This window comes from Thermobia domestica, chromosome 3, assembly GCF_964235325.1.
Source record: "Thermobia domestica chromosome 3, izTheDome1.hap1.1, whole genome shotgun sequence".
Classification (NCBI taxonomy): domain Eukaryota; kingdom Metazoa; phylum Arthropoda; class Insecta; order Zygentoma; family Lepismatidae; genus Thermobia; species Thermobia domestica.
In genome coordinates this window covers 91,373,652-91,394,814 of record NC_137456.1, presented here as the reverse complement: position 1 = coordinate 91,394,814, position 21,163 = coordinate 91,373,652, and the positions used below count along the sequence as shown (strand labels likewise).

Genomic DNA, 21,163 nt, shown 5'->3' with positions numbered 1-21,163 from the left:
TCATTTCATGTTTTTGGAACAAAACAACACGTTAGCATGTGAATCTAAGAAGAAACGTTCCTTATTCTTCTCAGCTTTATCTGGACTTTTAAGTCTTGGCTTTTCATCATATAATTATTACGAAACACAAAAGTTAAAGCACGTAGTTAACAATCTTAAAAATCACGATCAAATCCTCACTACTGAAATTTCAAAATTGAAGGCAGATTTTAAGAATCAAATGTCTATACAACATGACACTATTTTGGTAATACAATCGGCTCTTCATGAATTAAAGAAAGACATGTTTGAACAATATTGTAACCATCTGTCATCTGATGCTTGGTTATTAGCTAAACAAGCTTACGAAGCTTCAAAAGATGAAACCTTACGTACTTTTAGAGATGTGCTATCAAATAAATTAACTTTTCGAATTCTAAATTCTATTCATGCCAAAGAACTTATTGCTAATCATTCTTTACTCAAGTATAGTGTGTTTCAAAAACACTTAGGTTTATTTTATGCTATTACGAAAACGCTTCTTTTAGAGTATAATCCCAACATTCATACGCTATCTGTTTTATTAGACATTCCATTAATACTTCCACAAAACATAAATCCTTTATACCAAGTAACCAATTTGGGTTATTTATCACAAAATCGTATTGATTCCTTCAAGCTTCCAGAACATGTATACTTATACCAAGATTCTCTTCACTTAATAGAAAAAGATCAGTGCCATTGGATTTCTTTCTTGTTGCTTTGCTACACTAATCAAATGTCAAACTTACCTAAAGCAAAATGTTTATCAAACTTATTGTTTCATAATTCTACAGAATTTTGTGAAATGCAAACCAGAGAAACAAATGCTAAGTTTATTTTCAAGCATACTCCTTTGGGAATATTTCTCTCCACAAATGTAAATGGTCACCTAATTAAAAGGATACACGGAAAACCAGCCTATAGCAGTGTCAACGTCAATCATGAAAATGCTTCATTTTTCGTGTACGAAGATTTTGAATCCATAACAATAGCCGATCAAATTCTTGATTCACGACGCACTTTAAATTTAACTCACAAAATGTTAATACCTAACATCACTTATCCCCCATTTTCTCCTCATATGGATACTTTTTCGAATAAGTTGGAATCTTTAGCGCAGCAAATAGAAAATATAACTGTAAATGCCTACACTCCATCTTTACAAATTTCTAATGACCCAATGTCATTGCTATTAATAATATCTATTACAAGTGCTGTACTGTCACCTCTCATTATCATATTTTTATCTATAAAATTATTTAAAATTAATAGGGAGTTATCGAATATAAATACGAAATTACATTTACATAATGAAGAAACTTTAAACGATTTTAAGCACGTGCAAACGAATAGTGTATGAAAGATTTCCTTATACGAAAAATATTATTGCAACATGATGATAGAAACCTAAGCTATATATTACTGAAGTAATTAAATAATAGTCATAACATGATTTGCAAAGCAAATCCAAAGACAGACTATTATTTTTTTAAAGAAAAATTCCAGTTTTGAATATCAATTTCTTGCAAAGCGAGACCAAGACATCAAACTGGACAAAAAAAAGTGGTACACAAAAAGGTATTCGCAAAGCGAATTTTTGGAAGTGTGTATGCGCATATGAAACAAATATATATTGTGTCTTATGTAATTATAAATCTATTCATTAAACTCCCATACTAAAATTATATAGTATTTTCTTCTGTTTTCCTTTATAGGCAAATAATCAACATGAACTTCGCCATATTCTATATAATTATATTCACTGTCATTTCTATCTTAATTCTCCTTATGTTAGCCATTTTTATTTACTTTCAATGCAGAAAATCTTCAGAAAATGTAATTCAACAGCCAAAACAGAAAATTTGTTCTATTCAAATCCCATCTTTACCTCAACTAGACCCTATATATGATGATATCTACTACGAAAATGAACAAAATCAAAACATTCCTAATTTCTCTTCAGATAATATTTCTCTGCACGTTCATGGTTTAAATTACATAGTTACTTATTCCAACTATACTTCAAATATTTCTTCTTAAGTCGAATTTGTGTCGTGTCAATCAAACCAGCATGCATGTACTCTAAGACATCCCCACAGTTTTGAAATTACAAATCGCCAACCATTGACTTTAAAGAATACATTTCAAGACGGCTATGTCGACATACCATATGCTAATAAATAATCATTCTTTACATCAAGACGATATTTAACTACTAAATTCCATCAATATATTTTCCATGGACACTAAAAATTTCAACAAGTACAACGGAAGAGGACACATCTGGATTCCTGCCATATCCACTGGAAATAGGATGAACCAGGAAATACTCGTCTGAACCTCCCCCTAGTGTGATTCCCCCCCCAAGTCTATATGTGTAAATGAACAGTGTTAAGTGATTATGTGTGAAATAATGTCGTATCAATAGTGAAATGTTATATATATAATTATGTAAAATAGTGTGGTGATTTTAGTGCATATTTTTAAATTCTAGCAAAAAGAAAAGTGAGAGTGAATTCACGAATAATTTGGTGATGGATATAATTATGATTATCTTCATGTTACTTATACACATATATACATATATTCACAATTATTTAGTGTAGTACAGTTGCGAACATCAGCGAAAAATTCACATAACATACAATCAGTGTATATAAAAAAAAACAAGTGAATTTTGTTTTTATATAATGATATAAATACTTACTTACCAATATATCAGCGAACAAATCTTAAAAAGCAAATACAATTCACTCCATCACAGAACACAAACAATATAAAACTGACCTATATTCTGTTTTGCTGTGTGGAGATTTTTTTACATGTGACATTGCAAGGACGCATGCATATTCTTGTGACTGTATTACTGACCTTGCAATATGCAAACGTAATCATAACGTCTTTCCTTCTACGTTTGATATGATTATCTGGGACTAAGCAGTGTTTTATAATTCATTTATTTTAGCTTGCCACAAACTGAATTTTACTTTAACAAAACGTCATATACATATATTCAATTTTTTTAGGGTTTTGGTGTTACTTTAATTTTTAAATATTTATATCGACATTGGAAATGCCGAATATCCAAGCGGGGAGGAATGTAATATGACTAAAGCATTTTGGTGAAGGGCGATTAATATTTTATTGGTTTTGGCTTCAATATTTTGTAAACCTTGTTATATTAAATGTAAATAAAGTGCAATTCTCAGTCTGGTGCTGTAGGTCATTCACACATGCAAAGAAATCAAGGAAGTCTCATAATAATTTAAAACTATGTCTAGTTAAAACATTCTTCTAAATAGGAAATATAAAAATATGTTACGTAGCAATGTATCAAGGAAATAATAACACTTCCCACTTCACGTTATGAAGTAAGTCTAAAAATGTAATGGTAAGCGGAAGAAATGACGCTACCAAAACTAGGAAGAAAAGGTAGATGGAAAAAAGAGTAGGGAACTCAAAGAGAGTTCTGCAGTGACCGTCTGACTGGAAGGATTGACATCTCAAATTTTCACTCGTCAAAGTCTGGGTGAGTACAATGCTGGTTATTAATTGATATCACACTTTATTATTCGACTTTGTCTCAAAATTCGTTTAATTCTTATCCTATCTTCAAAATTCATATGACAGCTATTATAAATTTTAACGTAAGGCCTCAGCACCAGATTTGGGTAATATTCTAATCTGATATCTTTACTTTTATTTCTACAATCTAATTCATCCATCTTAACTAATTATTTGCTCTACCTTAAAATTTAATGGTTAAGTTTATTATGAGAAAACTCTTCAAATTGCCCCCATGCTAATATGGTTATTAATACATTGAGTTATGTGTGGATAAAATTGTATATGTCAACGTCCGGATTTGGGTCCAACATGTTGGCATATGTTAATATTTAGAAATAAAAATAGAATGTCACTATTCACTAACTGTGAAATAGGTGTACAAATCTTCTCAAGGAAAACAGATTTCACAAAGTCTTTGAAGTATTAGTTAATGACCTTCTTTCCAAGACGGGGGCCGCGGTGGCTCAGTGGTAGAGCGTTCACCTCTGGTGCATGGGGTCCTGGGTTCAAACCCTGCTCCCGCCAAGTGAGCTTTGTGATGGACAAACACCGTGTGCGTGGGTTTTTTCGGGGTTCTCCCGTTTCCTCCCACTTTCTTCATTCCACCATTTCACTCATTTCTCATAATCACCGTCTCCTTTAGCCTAACCGGCATAACTGTGGGACGTAAAATTCAAAGATTTCATTTTTTCATTTTTTCTTTCCAAGTTCTACGATATAACGAAAATAGTTGTTGGTCAACATTAAATCTATGTTCTTAACTCATTCTAACTGGATCCACTTTTACTTGCTCTTAAATGTTGACGTTAATGTTAGTCTGCATGTAATATTAAATGTTTCTCGTAGAAATCTGTATATTACATTATCGCTCTACATAATCGCATAAAAAAGATTCTAACCAAAAATGTCCTAAAAGTTAAATTTCATCCCACAAGCATTAGTGAATAGTTTCAATATCGAAGACATATTATATAAACTTGACATTTATTTATGGTAATTAAGTTTTGCATTAAAGACTGTATCGTTTAATATAAATACAACTTCCCCTTCCCAGAGTGTGCATATAGCTATCACAGCATAATATACAGTTATATGAAGTTGATAAAGCAGTAGATGCAGTTTCTATGTTGAAAGTTTGAATACGAAGGAAATTCGAGGACTTTCCGCAGAGAAGAGAAAATCCATCGTGGGCAGAAGGACTAACCTACAGACAACTGGCAAAACTGGAAGGGATAAGTGTTGGTGCAGTGTAAACGACAATTAGAAAATATGGTGAGGAGTGTACCTTCAACGACAGATCCCGACCTCAACAAAAATCAAGCCCAGTGAACCTGGAATTGGAAAGTAAGATACTGATGAAAGCGTTTGCCTCCAAAAATAGAACTCTCTGTGCGAGATGTTGCCTGAAAATTTGCAGTATCTTTTGGAATGGTGCAGCGTGTCAAACTGAGACATAACCTAAAAATCTCACAAAAAAAAAGGAGTCTAGTACATGAAGTGGCCGTGAAAATGCGCAAAAGAAAGTTGTACGACTTTATTCTGTCCAAAACAAACGTGTGTGGTAATTATGGACGACGAAACGTATATCAAATTGGACTACAAATAATTGCCTGGTCCCCAATATTACCTGTTCGCAAAGGTTTGGTTGTCAACAAAGCAGACAAATCAATTGCAACTTTAAAATTTGTCAAAAAATTTAATCTGGCAAGCAATATGCGAATGTGGAATGAAATCGCGTACATTTTTCAGAAACCGTTCAATGACAGGCAATCTGTATGAAATAAGCAACTTCTACCAGTACTATACAACACAGTGGTAAAACATTATTTTGGCCTGACTTGGCAACTTGTCATTATGGAACATTAGCAATGCAATGATATCGGAACCACGATGTCAATATTGTGGGCAGAAAGATGAATCCACCAAATTGCCCAGAGCTGCGTTCAATAGAACAATACTGGCTGCAGTGAAAGCCAAACTGCGAAAAACTGTTCGTCCTGCTACTCCAGAGGCGCAGTTTCGTTCAGACTGGAACAGAGTTGCCAGGACATTTACTGACGCCGCCGTCCGGTCCCTCGGGAGGTTTCAGAAAGAAGGTTCGCCGACTAGCCAGACCTGTTTAAGTTCTGCGCTCCCATATGTGTATCGTTTGTGTACATCACAAATTGTGCTTTGTTGTACTTTAATGTACCCTTCGGACAGTATATTACTTTTGCAGTATTTTGTGTGTGTCTTTATATTAAACGATACAGTCTTTAGTATTAATACTGTAACCAGCTATTTTTACAATAAAATGAATAACAGCATAATTATTGTTCCTACTACATAAAAACGAAAGAAAAACAATAGTGAAAGAAATTCATTTAAGAAAGTTCTAAATTCGGGATTACTCGGATAGTATATGATTGGTAAAGAAATTCTTTTAATATGTATAAATATCAGAATTCTCAGCTGGAATATTAATTCAAAATTAGAGCGTTTTTTTTTCTTTTTAGTCCTTCTTAGTACTGCTTTTTCACGCGTTTCTTCCCAGACTTGAAATCTAGATGATGAAGTATTTTAACAGAGTCACACACAAGTTTCGTCTAAAACCAGGAAACATTCTTCTGATGCTGCAACTTTAAACATACTTCGAAAAAACATTTGAATAGAAAATTTCTAATCTGAATAATATTGAAGCATATAGAACTAATTTTGACGTTGTATAGTGTATTTTGTATGGGAATACTAAGATACCAGATATTTCTTCTTCTGAGTATATGCGCAGAAAGAAAGGAGAAGTTTCCTTGTGGCATGTTTAGAAGTAATATCAGAAATGAATTTTTAAAACGAAAATAACTACCAAAGAGGGCAAGTAGCAATTTAGCTATATTACAAGCGTTTCACAAAAAAGAAGTCCAAATGCAAATCGATAGATATTACTGTATTAAGCAATGTTATGTGTATCAGAGCAGAAGATCATACGTAGTTTTCAAGAAAATACTGAAAAAAGACGAATTTATGTATAAATGTAATAAATTGGAGCTGTACGAGAACTATACCATTTATTTTATCCTGGTTAAGACTACACTGTTAGATACAAAATATTTCGGTATAGATTAGTGTCTAATTCTCAACTTATTTTCTATCACGATTCCCTTTCATTACACCCTTCTGCTAGTGACAATCATAAGTATACTTTCTTGGTTGTAATAAGCTTTATAGGTAGATTTTAAAATCTACCTACTATGGAGATTTCATACAATCTATCAATATACAAGGTGAAACAGAAATACTCACCATCCTTGTGCGTTGAAAACGGGTTGAGGGAGAATAATGAAACTTGGAAGTGTCTGACACATCAGATGGTGTTATCAAGCATCATGGTGGCCATCTTTGATTGATATTCGAAATTTCAAAGGCAAAGGGAGTTGTTGTGATATGTTTATGGCTAGAACTTTACCAGAAATAAGCTTGTGCATTTATTTTAGCCCTAAAACAAGTCATTTCGGAGTCACTGCTTTTGAAAGTATCCTAATTATGACCTTAGGAATTAAGCTCACGTTTCATGGAGGCGGGTGAGATTTTAGTTGCAAAATTTGATTACTATTTCAAACCAATGACGCTAATAAAATTATTTTAAAATTATAAATTTTCGAGAAGTAATGTTTGAAGCACACTTCGTGTTGTGCTAACTTTAGAATATTTTCTGCAAGACTATCTAATTGGTTGCTTTTTAAGTCAATAATTTGTTGAAGAAAAGTAATGTTTGGGGAGTTCAGAGCACAATGGATCCAAGTCCATTTTCAATAAGGTTCAGGTTTTCTCAGCAAATTAATTCTATTTCAAAACGTAATTTCTTTGCAGTCAAGAGTCCGAAATAAATGTAACTAAAACCACGTGAAAGGGTGTGGGATAGTTTCATATGGCAGCTGCTAGACAGGCAGGAGGGCAACCTTCTCGACCCCCACCCTGAATTTCAGATTTTGGGGTCAGTAAGGCAGTTTTAGAAACCTTTTGATATGCAAAGTCCAACAGAAAAAGTTTGAGGTCCTTACACAGAAAAAATACGGAGGAATTACAGATGATCAAAACTGAAAAGTTGCTTAGGCTTAATTTCTAGAATTTTAAGCAGGCCCGAAACTCGAAAGTAGACCCACCTTCGAAATCCTTGGGCCAAAAAAAAAAAAAAAAAAATACAAAAGAGCAATATAGGTTTATAGCTCCTTACAACCAATGGAAAAGGATTATAACTGATCAAAATCCGTATTTATTCGGCGTAAAAACTTCAATTTTTTTCTTGAACTTTGCTCAGCAAAAGGTAACTAAATCTGAAATTCAGGGTAGGGTGGATGACCTCTAAACGGATGCCCCTCTCTAGTGACAGTAATATAAAACTCTAGATTGCACCTTGTCACGTAGTTTTTCTTTCTTTCATTTAGGATTCATGGTTACGAAGATATGACATTTTCTGTTGGTGTATTCTTTTTGACACACTCTGCATTTATTTGACGTAATTATGTATCATTGACCATGGCATTCGGAGCTTTACTTGTGAATCATTCACACGATGCAGCATACACAATATAATGTTAATATCTTAAATTTATGAGAAAGGAGGGGAAATTAGAGCCTCTTATTCCCCCGTTCCATCAACGCCCTTGTCTAACGGTTCTCACATGAAACTCTAGCCCATACTCTTTCATGTGGTTTTTGTGTAATTTATTTCGTGCTCTTGGTTACGAAGATATTACGTTTGCTGGGCAAAAGTAAACCTTTCTGAAAATGGACTTAGATCCCTTGTGCTCTGTACGCCCTATATCTAAAAATATTTTTTAAAAATGAGTTGGAGCCAAATTTATCCTGCAACTCAAGTTTGCTCGAAACACATAAAATTAGTTTGTTTAATTTGATTAATTACGGTTTTGCATCAATAGCAAGGATATATGAAACAGGGCTTATTGTTTAAACTGGGATCCGAATTACTAATTTTGAAATTTTACGTCGGATCGCAGTCAAAATCTATTCAGCAAATTCCGGACATGTCGTGCCTCTGCCCTCAAAATTTAGTATGAAAAGACCAAAAATTGCGTCCTGTAGCGTGGTGCATACATACAGACAAACGAAATGATAAGTATTTAAACAATACAATAAACGTTAAAAACAAGGGAGAAAAAAGAGATAAAATAAATTGTAGATCACCACATTGACCTGCTGTAGTCACCAGAAATGAAAACGTTCCCTTGGGAAGAAAATAGTCTTCTGAATGGGGAGCACTTTTTCACAATTTTCTTTCTCAGATAGATTTTTTCCAAAAATAAAATAAAATAAACATGTGTTTAAAACAAGTCTTAAAAATACACGTGTTTAAAACAAAATGTTTAAAACGTGTATAAAATTTGTTTTAAACAAAATTATCTGTTTAAATCATGTTTTAATCATTTGTTTTAAACATTTTGTTTTGAAGGAAACAACCCTGTTATGTATTCTTTAACAAAATTAACATAATACAATACCATAAGTAACAAAATACAATGTTAACAAACAGATAATGATGACACATATACTCCTTTACTTGCATACTATTTGTATGTCACAGAATGTCATATGGATAATCAGACATCGACTTGTTTTAAACATTTTGTTTTGAAGGAAACAACCCTGTTATGTATTCTTTAACAAAATTAACATAATACAATACCATAAGTAACAAAATACAATGTTAACAAACAGATAATGATGACACATATACTCCTTTACTTGCATACTATTTGTATGTCACAGAATGTCATATGGATAATCAGACATCGAATATATATAGAAAAATACAAATATAAAAATATTCTAATGTTATATAGTATTTAAGTTAGAAAATATTTTTAAAGAGAGATTTTATCAGAGTAATAATAATAATAATAATAATAATAATAATAATAATAATAATAATAATAATAATAATAATAATAATAATCCCCTAATATTCTCAGTGTGACACTCCAGTACGCTTTCAAACTACGAATACTCAATATTCAAACTTGAAGTAGTATAAATACAACTGTGATTGCAATAGATTAATATTCGTAAGGTCAAATACAGCGGCGCAAATATGTCTTCAATATTGGGAGGGACGGGTAAGATTTTTTTTTATAGCGATGTACAAAATATTTATGAAGTAGAAAAACAATGCTGTGGAGGATCAGGTGAGCAGAATTGTCTTCAACATTGGGAGCCGAACAGATTTAAGACTTATTCTGGGGAACATCAATTTCATCTCACTTTTCTTTGTGGCAATCGGACACAAATCACCACATTTCTCCTCAAAAAACACATTTCAAATTGGATTAATGGGGGACAGTCCTCCCAGCTCCAAGATTGGAGGGGACATGTCCCCCCTCATCCCCCCGCGATTTGCGCCAGTGGTCAAATATACCTCCTGTTCAACAGACACTGAATTCATATCAGAAAATCATTACTCGCTGCCTTACTTTTTTTTTTTTTTTTTTGGTCCTATGCCGATAAAACGTTTAAACCTTCAATCGTTAATTTGAACTGCCGAGCCTCCCGAGAGTAACCGTTACGAAGAAAACCAAATATTTTTGTGTATCGGTCACAGATGCCCGACGCGGCGTAGAAGTTAAAATTCCTTTCCTGCGTACGCCGCGTCGGATATACTGTCAGTTACCGTTCCGATTTGCATATTTATTATTCTATTCATCACTTCATGGCTTATAATGATTTTTTGTTTTATGCTGTTACTCTAGCCTGGTATGTAGAAAATGTTCAAATATTAGTTACGTCTATTTCACCAAGAAGTCATTATTGATACGAAGAAATCTTTTTCACTTGTTGGAACAGTGCGTCATACGTAAAACTGCAATATGTCTAAACGAAAGAAAAACAGTCAAACCGGGTAAATATTTTGTATCAACACAAGCCCGTAGCCAGCCCAAAAATGTAGGGAGGGCCCGGTGGAAGTTAGGGGGGCCCGATCAAATCATATTATAAAGTTCATTTGCAAGCCTACCTTGAAAATTTTAGGGGACCAATAAAAATTTAAGAGGGGTCCGGACCCCCTAGCCCCTCGTGGATACGGACCTGTATCACCATCAAAAATTAAAGATACATTTTATGAGGAAATGTCTTATGAGAACTTTGATATATCTTCCGATGATGTTTCCGATTATATACAAAGTGTTTCGGATGATAATTCTTGGTGTATATCAAGTGGCAGCGAAGCTGAAAGTGGTAATATAATTGGTAACGTGAAGAAGAAAGTACATACTGTATTTTCTGTATACACGTGCAACAAGATAACGTGTGGTCTTTCACTCTTTTCTAAATCCTCCTTTTTGGACAACAACCTACTTTATTAGACTTTCCAACTATGCTATGCATAAGTGTCGGAAGTCTCATAGAACGGTTTTGTCCGTCTGTCGGTCTGTCGACAAATCCCTATTCATACCGGACGAATGACCCATCTATAGTTTCAATGTTTGAGGGTATAGAACAAAACGATAACAGATAGTGAGAAGCGGTTTTCTGCAAAGACAAGATCATGACTATCCTGAATACTTTACAAAAACTGGAAGTGGTTCAAATTTAATATTACTTCCGGTTTCAATACTGATTTCCACAGAACAAAAATGGTAAAAGATATCGAAGTATAGTTTCCTGCAATCAATCCAGCGTCCCAAGAACAGGTATTGTCGTCTTCGTTAACCATCTGTTTAACTTGAAGAAGATAAATTATTAATTTCCGGTTTGAATACTTATCGCCATACAACAAAAATGATAATAAATAAGTGTTTCCTGCAAATGATTCAGTGTTTCAAGAGATTATATCGTCACAACCCACAGCAGTCTATTGAAACCGGAAGTGGTTCAAATTTACTACTACTTTGCAGTTTCAATACTGATTTCTGTAGAGTAAAACCGGTAATAGATATCGAGATAAATTTTTTGACAATTGATTTAGCGTCCGAAGAATTGGTTCAATCTCCTCTTGTTAACTCTCTATTCAAATCGGGAGTGGTTCGAATTAACGATTTCAGGTTTCAACATTTATTGCCATAGAACAAAGATGATATTAGATAGCGATAAGCGGGTTTCTGCAAACGATTCGTAGTGTCAAGAGATCATACCATCGCAACTAGCAACATTCCAAAAACCGGAAGTGGATGAAATTTCCTACTATTTCCGGTTTCAATACTGATTTCCGTAGAGCAAAACCTATAAGAAACATTGAGATCGAGTGTTTTTGCAATCGATTCAGCTTCCCAAGAGTAGGTTTTATCTCTTCCTTAAAAAATGTATTCAATCCGGAAGTGGCTCAAATTAACGATTTGTGGTTTCAACCTTTATAGCTATAGAACAGAAAACAGAAAGGAGTAGCGAGTAATGTTCCTTTTTATATGGATTCAACATACGTTGTCAGGATGTATCTTTGATCTTATTAATCTAATTATACATAGATGTACCAGTATAAATTTGAGTACTGAATTCTCATAGTTTGGAAGTCTATTGTAGTTTTGCACTGTAAAATGATACTCTATTATTATTATTATTATTATTATTATTATTATTATTATTATTATTATTATTATTATTATTATTATTATTATTATTATTATTATTATTATTATTCAAATGTCTTTTTTCAGTTACTTGGCAATAATGTGTGAAATCGCCTAAAGGTAAGTGTCCTCTGCGAATTAAATTCACGACTGCAAACTTAAAAAAAAATGCGATATAGGTATTTAGCTATACATGAACACTAAGTATATTTTAACAGGTGAAACTATATATACAGAAACATAACCCTACCTTTACTGTTAATAATGATTTTCTGTTAAGTTGTGAATTTAAAATAATCCAATATCTCCTTCAATTTAGAACTCCATAAACACATTAGTGGAAAACGACGCATTCTTCTTTTTTAAAAAAAATTATTTTGAAAAGAAAAGAAAGGGGAAAAAATAGCCCCTAAAAATCCTATTTAGTTTTTCTTCAGGCTTGTTCGCATTTTCCCAATCCAACTTTAATATGGAAGCAGAAGTTTGTTTTTCAAAGCGAACTCTTCATGGATTTTAAGTTTCTGCATTTAATTATACGGTAAATTCCCGTAGAGCTTAATTAATGTTCGTGAAGCACAATTAATCCCCGAAATGAAAGAAAGAAACAGGGGAAAAAAGATGGGGGGAGTTAAACGAAACGACAGCATCATTTCATGCAGAGGTATTCTATAGCTGCTCTACACTCAGAATGGATTTCGCTTTTTAAAAAAAAAAAATAAAAATAAAAATAAAGGATTTATGCGATAACGTTAAACAGGCGGAGAGACTTAAGTGTTGAGAAAGTTTGATAAATGGCTGTATGGACAGCTTGTATATATATATATACATATACGTATATACAAGAAGATAAAGTTCAAAAATAAAATTTAGGAAAGAGAAAACTATTTTCCTTTACTGAGGAGTAACAAACAGAAACTCAAATCGTTGTCAACAAAAATACAAAATTACTTCCTCTCGTGCTATGGTATATCGTTGGGGTACCTGCCTTCGGCGTTGAAGGCCCGAATTCAATTTCTAATTGGAGATCATGTGGTTTGAATCCCATGTTAATCTGTAGGTCCGCGTTGTATATAGCCTCGGTGCTGAAATGGACGTAAAATCCAAAGCAATCCATTAATAGAGTAACTGTAGATTATGATTTTTACCAAAGTAATCTCTCTCTTTCTTTTCTTTTTGTTTAACGTCCCATGATTGGTTAAGCGGGTTGCTGATAATATGATAGAAGATAATGGTTGAATAAATAAAGTAGGATGGCCTGAAGAAAACCAAGAAGCACGATCATTGTCCACCAGAAAGACTATTTGGTGCAAAAATATATCAAACCAGGAACCCTACGCACTAGAGGTGAGTGCGCTACCATTTTTTAAAATTTCATGACTGTTTATTTCTTTTTTTTCTTTTTTTTTAACCTCTGTTAACGATAACTGGACTCTAGAGGAACACGAACACTAAAACATCTAGGATAGTTGAAAATGCACCTTTGGCATCACAAAGAAACTCGAACTCTTTACGAGTTTCACCTCATAATCATCATCTGAACACTTCAGACTACCTGACTATATCCATCGGTAACACGGAGCCACCGTAGCATCAGCTCTAAATTTGACTGCAAGAAGTTCCTATAATACTTTTTTCATAATTCTGATCATAATTTTGAAAGACTTTGCATTGAGAGACAATAACTGTATAGACTTTTCACATGGGCGTCCATATGTTTGATTGCAAAGTGTGGGGATGGTTTTTGATGGTACCCTATTTAAATATATATATATATATATATATATATATATATATATATATATATATATATATATATATATATATATATATATATATATATAAGCATGCATATAAGTTCTATAAAAAAGAATAACAACAAAATACTTCGTTATTTCAATCAAATATACAGGGTGGCTCCGAAACGGCTGCCACATTTCAAACTTGAATATTGTGCAGGCGTAATAACTTATATTGATTGGCGGAGTGGGAACTGAAAGAAGAACCAACTACTTTATATGGTAAATCGCAATGGAGCATTGGAGCATAGAACATCGTGTTCCCTCAGTTCGTAGTTATTACGAAACTAACTCTGTGCCAGAAGTGCCACATTTTTAAACGAAACTTTAATGTTGGTAGACATGGAAAGGTTGCGTCTCGGAATACAATATTGACTTGGGTGAACAAGTTTGAAGACTGGTGTAGTGTGTTGGATGTGAAACATGGAGCCCTAATAACAGTGCGAACTCCTGAGAACGTGGAGAGACCAACATTAAAGTTTCTAGCACAGACATGGTTTCGTAATAACTACGAACTGAGTTAACACGAATTCTGTGCTCCAATACTCCATTGCGACTGATCATATAATGTGGCGCTCTTTCCTCTTTTGATTCTCATCCCATCAATATTCAAGTTTGAAATGTGTCAGTCGGATCGGCTCAACCCTAGTTCTACACTACAGTGACAAAGTAACCATTTTACATACTTTAAACTCAATACACAAATAAATGCTTGAATTTAGAATTACTACATGAAAGAAATTGTGAAGCTTTATAAACTAGCTGAAATGATTGTCCTTTGCAGAGCTACGTGGCTAAGCGGTTAGCGTACGCGCCTTTGGCATGGAAGACCCGGGTTCGGTTGCCGGCGGGAGCTCATGTGGTACAGATTCCACGTTAATCAGTAGGTTCCGTCTCATATAGACTTGCTGCTGAAAGGGACGTTAACCCTTTCACAGAGGAAGTCGACTTTTGTCGACAGAAACAAATTTTCTTAACATGCGAATGTCGACGATAGTCGACGTGTTAAAATTTGTTTGTCCGTATCTTGGCTTTGTCGAGAGTAGTCGCCAAAGTTGTACCGTTCATTTTTGTTTGTGTTCTATTGTTTTCGATAAACAATAGAAATCACACAGAAAACCTTTGGCGACTACAATCGACAAACCCAAGATACAGACAAATTTTAACACGTCGACTATAATCGACATTCGCAGGTTAGGGAATTTTTTTCCGTCGCCTTCCACAGTGAAAGGGTTAAACTCGAAATCAACTCAACCTTGTCCTTTGAACGGGGAGAATACGTTCATACGCGTAGGATTATGTATCAAATCCATTTGTATTGTCGTGTTGCCTGGTTTTCGGAATTGGCACCTAAGTCATAAGAAAATTGGATCTTCTTTGATTAGATTTAGACGATATTGGGTATATATACGAGACAGTTTGTTGATACGCCTTGCTATTCGACTAGCTGTACTACTTATGTGGAAGACATTGCTCTTCAGTTTTCATTGATAAAAAATTCAATTTCGTCAGTCTTGCTATATTCTGATTATCTGTAATAGAATAGATGAACGTATTTTATTTGTATTAATTCATCTCGATCTCTTCCTATTTCCCTTAATCTGATGATGTCCCAGTTGATCTTCTGTACCCTTCTTGCTTCTGATAACAGATATTTCGCATTGGTGTCTTCCCGTTTGGCCCATTCCTGTTTCGTCTATAGACCTTCCAGCAATTTATATAATTATCTCAATCTTATCTGTAAGTAAAACGGGTATTTCCGTTTTGCCTACGCTCACTCGACGAGGACTATTTCATGTTTGAGGAATGCCTTGACTGTTTGAGGTGGAAACGTAATATTAAGAAAATGAAATGTTAATATACCGAATAAATGCAGTCAGGCCATTGTCAAATCTATGGAAATTATTCAGTTTGGGGAATAATACATGAAACCATTTAACTTAAATTGTACTGAAAAAACTCCAGAATTAACACTGCCATAGTAATTCTTTTGTTGTCTAAAATTTCGTATTATAAAGATTACGATTAAAGTAAATTGAGTGTTTTATAATATTTTTAAATGTGATTCAGCAACGTTCAAATCCCGTCGTTGTCTCCTATCACCATATTCCTTTTAAACGTCATACCTTCACTCAAGGCTTATTGGCTTTATACGTACCAATAGTCAGTTTTAAATAGCAATTTAGTTTGCTATTCTAAATATTCTTAGCACTTCCTGTCTGAATGTGGTTCTAAACGTTACCTTGTTCATTCTTAATTCAAGTCCCTGAGAATGAGAACCTTGGCTTTTCCTCTCATAATTAGTGAATAAAATTTCTAACCATTTGAGAAAAATAATCTTGCTGGCCATGCTTCTTAGCAATATTGTTCCTATCATTAGTTAAATCTGTAAATTCCTTAGTCGAATAAAAAGTTCCAGTCTGCCAAATGGGAGACACGGGTAAGATATTAGGTGGTAGATCCGACAGTTCTACATATCTTCAATTGATTCTTAGCACCCCCTTCCTGTCAGATATGAGCAGTGGCATATTTAGGGGAGGGGGCTTAAGGCCCCCCCCAGAAATCTTACTTACTATAGTAAAGTATATGAAATATCTTGCAGAATTTTCACATTTTCAGGCAAATCCCCACGAAAATTAGCAAAGGCCTTCCTGAAACAAAATCGTAAATACGCCACTGGATATTCGACACCCTTTCTAGGTTTCTACAACACGTCATGCAGGAGGGAGGGTGCAAGAAATTATTAAAGAGTAAGAAATTAAAGTTTAATAGCATAGAAAATAATTACGTAAACATTATCATGAGAAACTTCAAGGAGAGAATAAGAGAAAAAGAGACAAATAAGATATGAAAAAGACATTTTAAAAATGGCAGAAAAACAAACTTAGAATCATCATGGTAGAATTCACGGAAGCTGAGAAGATATACTTTGTGATGTACATCGTGACATCCAAGTGGACGGACAAGCGAAAGGAACTAACTATACCAATCCGAATATCACGGTTGAAGATTGAAATATAACGAACAACTTCTACACAAGTTGTAACAATCAAATTATTTGGTGTAAACTTTATCTCTGAAAATCAAAAAGTTTGTAGAGTAACAGGAACGTATGCAGAGAGATTCTTCAAGAGCAGCATAACGTATTATAACTGGGACAGAAAAATTGTTTTGCTGCATTGCAAGTAGCATGAACAATTGAGACACTAACGTGGAGATCATTTTGGATGATGGATCAGCATTGCAGAAGTGGACGAACTGATACTGATACAATTGGTATAACAATGTCCGGTTTATCCATACTTCCGAAACTCTGCTGGATTCTATTGAATTGATGTTTGTCGAAAGGATGACAGTCATATTATACAGATTTTAATATTTCTGTTTTCTGAAGTCTTTATGGATACCGGTATTATTTAGACTTGACATAACATTCTAAGACAACATTTACAAATCAAAAATCACTTTGGTTTTGGTTTGATAACCATAGACGTTTTCAGTAGGTGATAATTCTAGAGGTGGTTTAACAAGCACTTTGTACTATATATCTGTTGACATTCCTATTTTAAAAATAACACACTTGTATAGGTGAATGTTTGATGTATTTACGATGATCATTATACTTGCTTGGTAATTATAAATTATATTATTTTCCTTTTGTAACAGTGGCGGATCTAGACGGTAAAAACTGGAGAGCCAGCGAAAACCCAGACTATAATAGTTATATCATGAGTTTATTATAAACTTCCAAAAAATATGTAAATAATAGCTTAAATTATTTTTGTCACTGAAAAAATTGGTGGCCTAGGCTATCGGCTTCGGATTAGATCCGCCACTGTTTTGCATGTGTATTTTTTTTTTCACGTGATTCAGCAACTGCTATATTCCTTAACTACAAAAGTCAGTAATATTCATTTATTAACGAGTAAATATAACTTTGATTTCTCGTTCACTGTTAGTTCCTGTAAGATGAAACAGTTTCACTTTATATTATAAATAAATGTTAGACAAGAGATGACATTTCAGTTGTACTCTCTCGACACTCAGAGGCGGATCCAGGGGCGCGATAGGGGCAATCACCCCCAGAACAGGATATTTTTTTTATTTTAAAAATAAAACTTATTTTAAGAATCTTCACCTTGTATTATAAATGTAAAATAAAGCCTAAAATAGGTAGTTACCACCACCCCCAAACATTCAACCTGGATCTGCCCGTGCACCAAGTGCAATGGTAAATATATCTGCTGTCAGGAAAATTATTGCAATTCAAAGAGGTTATCACAGACGTCTTGTTGTAAGAAACGCAACCTCCAAGGTTATTATACGTAATCTGATTACATGTTTCCGACAACAACGGCCTATAACTGACCTGTCACGAACAGGAAAGTAACGTTCTTAAAATAGACAGCAGGATAAGAGCAAGAAAGGAAGACAACGTTCTTAAAATAGTCTACAGAATAAAAGCAAGAAAATCGAGGCCGAAAATGGCAGGCATTTGAAGAATATTTTCTATAAGAAGTAATAAAATAAACTCCATAGATTATGCTATCTCTCAGTGTGAATGCTTTTTGTAGAATAAAATTGTTTAAAAACTTACTGACTTTTCAAGTCGCCTAATGGCATGGACATTTTGTATTCCACACAACTACAACTTCAACGTTACTCTTTGCTTATAATTGTAGGAAGATAAAATAATCAGAAATTCTAACACTATTACATCAAAGTTGGATAGACATTGAGAGAAAAATAATAATATAGATCACTTTTGAATCCGATAATGCAAAATGGACTTCAGTCAAACAAACTTGGTTTTGAGAAAAATAAGAAAAACATTGCAGTTTTGAAACTACAAAATTAAAATGAACCAAATTTTTTGCGTATAGATAAAAAAATTACGTTAATCGAATATTGTATACGAAAACTATTTTTATGCTCATTGCCATGGTACAAAAAATGGTTTCCATTATGAATTGAAGCCCTTCTTGCATGTGATTTATAGAGGAAGCCCTGTATGCATGTAATTACATTTAGTTATTATTTTTTGCTCTTTTTAACACAAAACTGTGTGAAGACGTTTCTCGTCATGTTTCAGCCGTTGTAAGTCTAGCAACTAAATGGGATGAAATCAATAGCTATTGCCACTAACAAATAAAACAAATATAATTCTCCATGCAGAAAAAACTTCAGTCACTGACTCAAGCCCATGCTGCCTAGAATAATCAAAGCTGGCCTCTGTTTATAAAATGTTAGAACAATGAAACTGAAACTCTATATGCACAGAAGCATAGGTGTACCCAATAGGAACAAAACATCGATGTTAACTGAATTTTGCCATTTTGGTGCCAACCCCGTTTAGCATGAACTAATTCATTTATCATGAATTTAAATAGTTCCGGTTAGACGCAGAAAACGTGTTATAAAAACCTGTAAAATTTCGGCTTATCTTTTTAATGTGTCAATGTAATATACAGCTGTATATATATATATATATATATATATATATAACTCTATTGGCCTATGGAACCCGGAGGTTCAATGCCGCATTCACAAAAGCTCTCCATTGACTTCTATCTTTAGCCAATTGGATCTAGTTTCTACTTTGAATTCCTATCTCTGGAAGATCCATCTTAATATTGTGCTCCCATCAGCGCTTAGGTCTTCCTAATGGTCGTTTCCCGATTGGTCTTCCAGTCAAGATTTTGAAAGCGTTTCTACTTTCTTCCATTCTAACTACATGACCTGCCCACATAAGCCTCCTAGACTTGACGACCCTAACAATGTTGGGTAAACCGTATAAATTATGTAATTCCTCGTTCTGAAGTTTCCGCCATTCCCCATTCTCGTTCCTCTTGGGTCCGAATATTCGTCTAAGGATCTTGTTCTCAAATACTTTCAGTCTATGTTCTTCCCTCAGAGTAAGCGATCATGTTTCGCAACCATACGGAACAACAGGCATGTTTATCGTTTTTTATATTTTAAGCTTCAAATTTCTCGACAGAATTCGCGACGACAAGAGATTTTGAACCGAATAGTAACACGAATTCCTTGCTTTTAGTCGACATTTAATTTCTTCGTAAATATGATTTTCGTCTGTTAATATTGATCCTAGATATTTGGAAGTATACACTTTATCAAAAGTATTATTTAATATTTCAACGCATCCACAATTTGCCGTATTACGGTCCCGGTGTACTTCCATGTATTTAGTTTTATCTGCATTTACTTCTAAACCCATATCCCTGCAAGCGTTTAATAAGATCTCTGCATTTCTTTTTATTGCTCTCCTATCATCCCCTATTAAATTTACATCATCAGCATATGTCATAACCTGGTGAATACCGCTGGTTGCTATCTTTGATTTTCCTTATAGCGTATTCCAGAACAAAGTTAAATAATAATGGCGACAACGCATCTCCTTGTTTCATATATATATAAATGAAAGTCACTAAGTTTATTACTTAATAACTCTTTTAGCACCGACGTATCTCGATTAAATTTTCAACATAGATGAAGTTTGGGCCTAGAATGGTTCCTATTATTTCATATTGACGGTGCAATTTACGGAGGGAGGAGGGGTGAGATATATTAAATGATCGAAAATGACCGATAATAGTGTCGAATCCATAGTTTTCGGTGTCACTGAGACGAACAGTGACACTTCTGATGAAGTTTAATTCCAAATTCTGTCCCCATTAGTACTCTTAATGGGGAATGGCGACATATATAAATAATTGAAAAATGAACGATATAAGTGTCGAATTCATAGTTTTGGGGTTATTAAGTTGATTGACAACAGTTATGGCGCCTTTTATGTGCAAAATGAATCGTATTTTCTCCGTGTGAAGCAGGCATTCTGCTAGTACACTAATAAATATTAACGTTACAACACCCTCTTCCTTATTTAGGGCTAGGACCTTGAATTTTCTGAAAATTTAGTTCTAACTAAACTGCACTTGTTCCATTTCAAACACCATAGTATAAGTACTACTATAGTTGCGGAAAATATGTTAACTTTGTTTCTTTTAATATTCTGCTGCAGATGTAGTAGTTGCGTTATACTTAGAAAAAACGAAAAAGTATAAGAAAGAAACGTCACTAAAAATGCATAGAGTACGAATAAACCAACGACCTATTCCTATGAAAGAACATCTGTACTAAGGTGGACTAGAAAGAGAGGAGGAGGAAGAAGTGGATAAAGGACGGTGAAGAAAAAGAAAAGAAATACTC

The 21,163-nt window shown here is 33.9% G+C and overlaps 1 protein-coding gene across 2 annotated transcripts in view; it reads right to left on the bottom strand.

Annotated features, from left to right (window-relative positions):
- The window catches only part of LOC145680609 (cubilin-like), a 1,259,764-nt gene that overhangs the window by 1,180,320 nt on the left and 58,281 nt on the right, over nucleotides 1-21,163 (bottom strand). The gene's annotated exons all lie outside the window — the stretch shown is intronic.